The following is a 7,364-nucleotide window of genomic DNA, read 5'->3' on the forward strand; positions in this document are numbered from 1 at the left end:
CTCCTTCCTCCTGTTTCCCTCTCCAAACTCTCAGCCATGAGAGCCTGGTCTGGAACAATGTTGAAAACATTAAAGTTTTTCCCCTAATCTTGAGCACCTTACCCTATCTTGTTATTAAGGTACAAAGAAGGGGCTTAAGATAATATCTCATAAGAAGCGAGACAGCTTACAGATATTATTGTATAGAAAATTAATTAACAGAAACAAGTTGTTATAAAAGAAGGTTGAGAAAATAAAGTTAACAATAGTAAGAAAAACCCAATGATAGAGGAGAATCTCAAGAAAGTAAAATCTTTTCTTAATATTATTATCCCAAGGTTGACAGACATTTTTAGACAAAAATAATCTATAATTTTTCACATTGATCAAAAATAGAAAAGACTACAGATTTGATATCTGTGATTAAGAGATATCAATGATTAAGAGATAATGTGAAGGCAATCAGTAAGTGAGGAGATAGAGTGGTCTCAGACTGGATTTGTTAGCTTAACAATCTCATTAAGAGGCCAGGCACCTTCAGTCCTTCCTCTCTACCATCCTTAGTGCACGTGATGGTTTTCCTCATGGTCACAAGATGGCTATCACAGCACCAGGTATCACATTCTCACATGACACCACCCAAATTAGGAATCAAGACTGTGGGATTTGGAGTGGGGATTGCTGAACTTCCCCTATCTTTTAACAGGGAGGAAAATCTAACCCAAGCCTTCCACTAGATTCTCATTACAATTCACTGACCAGGACTGGGTTACATGACCACTTGTAGAACAGTCACTGGCAAAGGGGAAAGGGATTGCCATGACTGACTGAGGTCAAACATGACTCAACTCCTAGCACATTGTTGCCCTGTCCAAACTAAACTGAGACAGCAAACAGAAAGGGGAATGACTGATGGATAAGCAAGTAACCTTGTCTGCCCCAGAGAAGTACAAAAGAATTGACCGGAGGAGTATCAGGGAGTTAGAGAAGCTTTATGGGACACTAGTCTAATAAATTCCAGAATATACTACATACGTTTCCTGTCACCACTGAATGTCTGGCACCAACTGCGCATACTGTAGGTGCTCAATACACATTTTAGGTTACTGTAGAATGCAGAAGGTGGCAAACTGAGTAGGATTTAAACATGTAGAAATATTTATGAGGGCTGAAAAATCACACTGATATTGAGAAAGTAGGCTATCTTTATCAGAGAGCCAAAATCCACAGTGTTTATTTTTCAGGAGGGCAAGGTAATAATGAAGCCTGGCTCTTCACCATGACTGGGTGTTGATGGACAGGGCATGTCCAGGCAGAAGACGGTGACCACCAATGGGAAGAAGAAAAAGGTGGGCACCTTTGACAGCCCAAAGAATGCCATTTGAGGAGAAAGCATGAGTTCCTTCTGCAAATACTTATTGAGACCATGTTATATATCAGGCACTGTTCTAGGTACTTGCAATACATTAGCGAACAAAAACAACGAAACACTTCCTACTCCCATGAGCTTATATTCTAGCATAATAATGAGTAAATTACAGCCTGCAACGTGAATTAAGTTAGCAAGTGATTAAGTGCTATGTAAAATAAATAGAACAGGGTCAAAGGGGTCAGTAATCCTGGGGTGGGCGCTGTGGGAGGGGTTAAACAGGGTGGTCAGGGACATCTCACTGAGAAGGTGACAACTGAGCAGACTCGCCAAGGAGGTGAAGGATGGCCAAGAGGACTTGTGGGAAGGCTGTGTCTAATATCAGGCATGCCACTTCCTTGCTCTACAGAGGGACTTTATTATCGGCACTTGCCCTTGCCTCCAGCCCTCTAGAAACACGGGCCTTCCAAACCTTCCCTGAGAGATCTCAATGTAACAGGGAAGTGAACCACTGCTTCTCCTTGAAACAAAGTTGAGGACCTCTGTATGCCCATTTCAATTTTCGGCACTGATGTGGATTTCATATTTCTTTGCCATTTCACATTTGACACCAAAATATAGTGCTTGTGTTTAAGTGATTGACGAATTGCCTTAATTTTATTGTTGCTTGTTATTATCACATTAATATACTTTTCCAGTTAATGTTTATTTGTGAGAAGTGTAACCTGGACAGTGTCATGGGAGTGATTAGTCCTTGACAGGTAAGCTGAATCAATGCACTGGATTTAAGATTTGGATAAATTATAAATTCTACAAAAATTCAGAGAACATTTATGAAGTCATCATGATTCTACCCTGATGTTCTCTAAGTGAGACTTTCCAGTTAAGTAGAAAAAGAGATCAGTCTTGTTTTGGAGTGCTGCTACACTTTCCAGTTTTGTCACTGGTTTGTGTGACTTTAGGTAAACTCAATGGGCCTCAGTGTCCTTTTCTGTAAAATGAAGGGTTGAATTGGCTGATCTGTGTGATCCCTTCTAGCTCCCAGATCCTTTGACTCTAAATAATTAGTTTCAACAAGCCATGCACAGATTCCACTTTCTGCTTCTTTAAAGGAGACATTTGTTTTGGCCAAAATTGCATTTTCAAAAGAGTCGAATTCATAGTTTTCAATTACCTTGCTTTCCAAACTACTTTAGGTAGTGATCACACTAGCAGTTTGTTTATACAAAATACAGATTAAATGCATATCACGACACCATGGAACTCAGGATCAATTCAGTGATAGTATATGATATGTTACAAAATAAAACACATTGTAAATGCTCTACCTTTTAAAAAGAATAGGTTTCTTATTTCTTCTGAGGCAACCATCAGCCCAGAGTTTTCAAATTCCACCATCCAAAGAACATGGGTCTAGAGAAATTCACCACACCTTCAGGACTAGTGGGCTCTGTGATTTCAGGATGTTGTAGGGATTTGGGGGTTAACTCTGAGTCTTCCTCAAACATCTGTGGGTTTTGGAAAAACCATTTAACCTCTTCTGTGCTCGGTTTCCTTGTCCGCAAATTAAGGGAGCTGAAGAGGATGATGCCCTAGGTCCATCTCAGGTCTAAATTCTGTGATTCTTAAATAAATCACACTCCTGCTTACGGGAGTCTGCAGTAGCCTCTTCTCACCTGCTCTGGAAGGCCTTCTTGCTCCCTGCAACCCAGATGGCAAATGAGGCTCACAAAGACTAAAGAGCCATCTAATGACTGCATAGGCTTTAATTTGGGCAGCTAGGTTTTAATTTCCTCTTATAGCACATTCCTTGGGCGTAAAGGGTACTTTCCAGTGGAATAATAACTGCATAGGATATTTCAATTGCTGGAGGATCTCTCATTTGGATATCAGGTTTAAGTCACATTCCTCTGATAGTTTTCACTTTCAGAACAAAGTGAAAGCTCCCAAAGGAACGTTTATACTTAAAGTTTAAATCTGCTGGAAAATGAAAAGTACCTCTCTAAGAGTTAAGCATCGGTAAATACTTAAGACAGGATGAAACCACAAATACTACTTCTAATAATCTCTTAAGTTCGAGTAGAAGCCAAAAGGAACCAGCAAAATCCCGAGGAACACTTTGTTAAACTGTTAACTCTCGCAACTAAGACCCAATGCAGCCAAATAAATAAATAAATATTAAAAAAGTTAACTCAAATCATGTCTAATAACTCATTATAACAGAGAGTTGGGGGAAATGCATAAATTGTCCCTATAAATACACAATCAACGCCACACATGAGAAAATGGATCATGGAGAGGATGCCGAAGAGTCACTTTTCCTCTCTGATAAACTTTGATAGTAATGCAATCACATAAAGACCAGGCTACACAATAAATAAAGTCAGTCCTTCTGCCTGAATTTTTATGATTTAGCCGCCTCCAGCCCTACATACCTGCATCATAGCTTTACACATTACTCTGGTTTTCTATGACTATGGACCAGACATCATATTAGATGTTTCAGTCACATCACAGTATTTAATCTCCTCAACAGCCCATAAATGTAGCAATTGTTTGCTCTATTACAAGATGGTGGAAACTGAGGTCCCAAGGGGTTATGCGTATGCTGTAAACTGCTTTTCCTTCAAATTCCAAAGGACATTAAGGAAGACAGTCCTTGATTATAGTCATTCATTCATTCAGAGACTCACTCTATTTCTAACATACCCTACTCTAAGGAAAGCATCCTCTAAACCCAGCCCACTTCCCTTTCCTTATTCAGTTTTCAGTGAAGATGGGAACTCAGAGAAATGATTAGTTCAGTTGCATCTTTGCCTCTATTATCTGATTACCCCTCTATCTTGCCTTTTCCAGGATAAATTATAAAATTTCCTTTCTGCTTCTCTTCGGAACCATTTTTCAAAAGATATCTTCTAAGAGCAGAATTGCAAACAAGAAAGAGTAGTTTAGGAGAGAAGAGTAAAAAACAAAAAGATTACCACAGCGTTTTTCCATTAGCACCATGACATTTCTAATAATCTACAGAGAAGGATTTTTTTTCTAGCATCCTCCTAAGTGCCTCTTGAAAACCTCTGTGACATACACGATAGCTACTGACTAATTTGTTCTGGCAGAAAAATGAGTTCAGTATTTACTGAAAATACGTTTCCTATCACCAGATCTTATTCAGGTCATTGAGTGGCTTTTCACTGGTAGAAGGGAGTAGAATTTACCTTTAATGAAACATTATTGAGAAGCAAGAGAAAAATAACATTTTGACCCACTCCAACATTAGTAAAATGCAAATCACAGTCAATTTTCTAGGAGGCGATATTTCAACAGTTCGCATTTCTGTGGTTGTGCATCAATCGGAAATTTTTTAAAGCAAGGTGAAAGAAGGGTGCATGAAACAGACTGTGAATAAACAACCGTGAAAAACTAACTTTAAGCAGCTTTCAGCTTAGTGACTGAGATAATGTCATTTCTCTAGAGAAGTTCTAAATATAGAGGAATAGTGGATAGCAGTTTACCACAAGCTATGTAGCTGCCTCAACCAGCAGGGGCTGGGCATTGACTAGGGTAGGATTGTATAGTTCCCACAGCAATTTCAGAGATGATTAAGGATGTACTAGCAACAGGTTCCAGTGGGTGTGGCAGGGGATGGGGAGGGGTGTCGCATCTCTTTTTTTTTTTTTTCTTTTTCTTCCTGTGCAGAGGTATGGGTAGCTGCAATGTAAACTGCAGATGTGGATCATTAGGATGTTAAGTGGAAGAAAAGAGAGCTCTTCATTATTCTTCTTTTGGAAATAAAGAGGGATAAAATTCAGCAATCATTTCCCTACAATTTGTCAGCACAGCTAGGATACTGGCTTCCTTTCCTAAAGTGAGATTACTTCCTGCTGACACCAAGAGGGAGCAGAATGGACAAATGCATGAAAAAGAAAATTAAGCTCGAAGGGTAGCTTTTGTTTTGATGTTTGCTAGACATTTTTTCTTGTGTTAAACTTAGATGTATTGGTGACTGGCAGCCACAGGATTGTAACATTGAGAAGGCAGGGCAGCGTTCTCTACACAGATCCCCAAAAGTATAAAACAACTGTCAGTTTTGATAAAGAATTACGACTCCTTGGACTTTGTCTTTAGCTATGCAGAACTGTAAAATCTCAACATTTAGCATAATGCCATGGATAAACTATGCCAGAGAGTAATAGTCACTTCTATACTAATAAAAAGCTCCCTGGTCAAAATCACACCAATAAATGCATATTTAATTAGACTCTATAGACAGAGAAAAAAATTCAAAGCTTCTCTCATAGATGACCTTTATAAGAGATGTCTTACTCTCAGATGCCTCAGGGCAAAATTTCAGCCCAAATGAAATAAAACGAGATGTGGCTGGTTATTTAACAAGATCACTGACATTATATAGAATTTAACTCTTTTTTTTCAGAGTTAGAGACTTATACATATTTCGGAGGTGGTTTGGTGATACAGTGGCTTAGATTTATAATTTTCTAATTAAAATCATACCAATTTTAGAGAAGTAAAAAGCTTAAAGCTTAATCCATTGCATTTAATCACTGAGATTTGTTTTGACATTTTTAGAAATGGAACCTAATACAGAGATGTGATTACTTCGCAACAGATTCGCAAGGAAGGTGACATGCCGCGTGAGAATTTACAAATAGGGGGAAAATGAACTAGTCTGGCAGGGGAAGGGAAGACAAAAAAGATCATGATATCAAAAAATTCAAAGTACACGCATGATTTTCAAAGCGCCTCTCTCTGAAGTCTAGGATAACCTCGTATCTAAACTTTCTTCCATTTTATCATGCTTCACTGCTCTACCCCTGGCCCTCTTTACATCTGAGAGGAAAAAACAAGGTAGAATGTAAAAGTAAGTTTGCTAAACCAACAGCCAAAGGGTGAATGCGTGATCCACTCCGTAGGAGTATGTGGCTTCCAATGGACCCGTCAGCTCATGGCTTATTGCCCAGCTCTCAGACCCTGACAGGATGCCCTAATACTGTCTCAACACAAACAGAGGGTATTTAAGAAGTGTCCTCTCCAGCTGCTCTGCACCCTATAAGAAATCCACCACAAAGATGAGATTTGTCAACTGGCCCCCTCCAGCCAGACTAACTTCCTGGTCCCAGATGAGGGAGGACTGTCCACTGGTGACCTTGCTAAGGGAACAGGATTTAGAAACAGGGAAGCAGAGCAGGTGATGTGAAGAATCCAATTATTTATTTTAAGCTCCAGAATGGAGGCCACTAGACATAGATGTAAAAAGGATGGGGGTTTTAGTATCAGATAGGCCTCAATTTGAATCTTGATTCTGACACTTAGTAGCTCTTTGACCTTGGACAAATTGTTGAACATCTCTGTTCTTCAGTTACTTCTGCTATAGAATGGAGACTATGATACCTACCTTTTAGGGTTAGGGTGAGGTCTAAATGAGATAATGTGTGTGATACACTTAGCATGGCTTTGGGCTAATAGTAAGGGCTTAATGGCTTCTGTTTTTTTTAGGGCTCAGTGCCTTTTTTGTTTTTAGAGCTCAATACCTTTCTCAAGGACCAGAGGGTCCTTGTCTTCCCCCCTAACTTGGAAAAGAGATTTATTTTTTTGATAATTGCTTTTTTTTATTTAGGCCGTTAAAATAAGACGTTTTGTTTTCTCTGAAATGGTGTCAACCACGTTTAGACGATAATAAGAGTACTTTATATACTGGTGAGATGTGCACTGTTTTGTCACACCTGGAGTATAAGAAATGTCCTATCTTTTTATATTGTTGAAAAAGAATCCAGTTTGAGCTCACCTTTGCTGAATTTGGAGAGAAGTCCAAAAACGAATAGTTTAAAGGGATAGGGAGAAGGGACGGGGAATCTCCCTTCTCCCTTCTCCCATTTAGATCCTAGAACATGCTAGTGGCTATTCCTTATATATACAAGGGAAGGGGTCTGATCTTCGCGATTCACAATCTTTCTGGTCCTATTGCTCTGTCACTTACTCCGTGCAGCTCTGACTGTTG

Source organism: Kogia breviceps, chromosome 9, assembly GCF_026419965.1.
Source record: "Kogia breviceps isolate mKogBre1 chromosome 9, mKogBre1 haplotype 1, whole genome shotgun sequence".
NCBI classification, from domain to species: Eukaryota; Metazoa; Chordata; class Mammalia; order Artiodactyla; family Physeteridae; genus Kogia; species Kogia breviceps.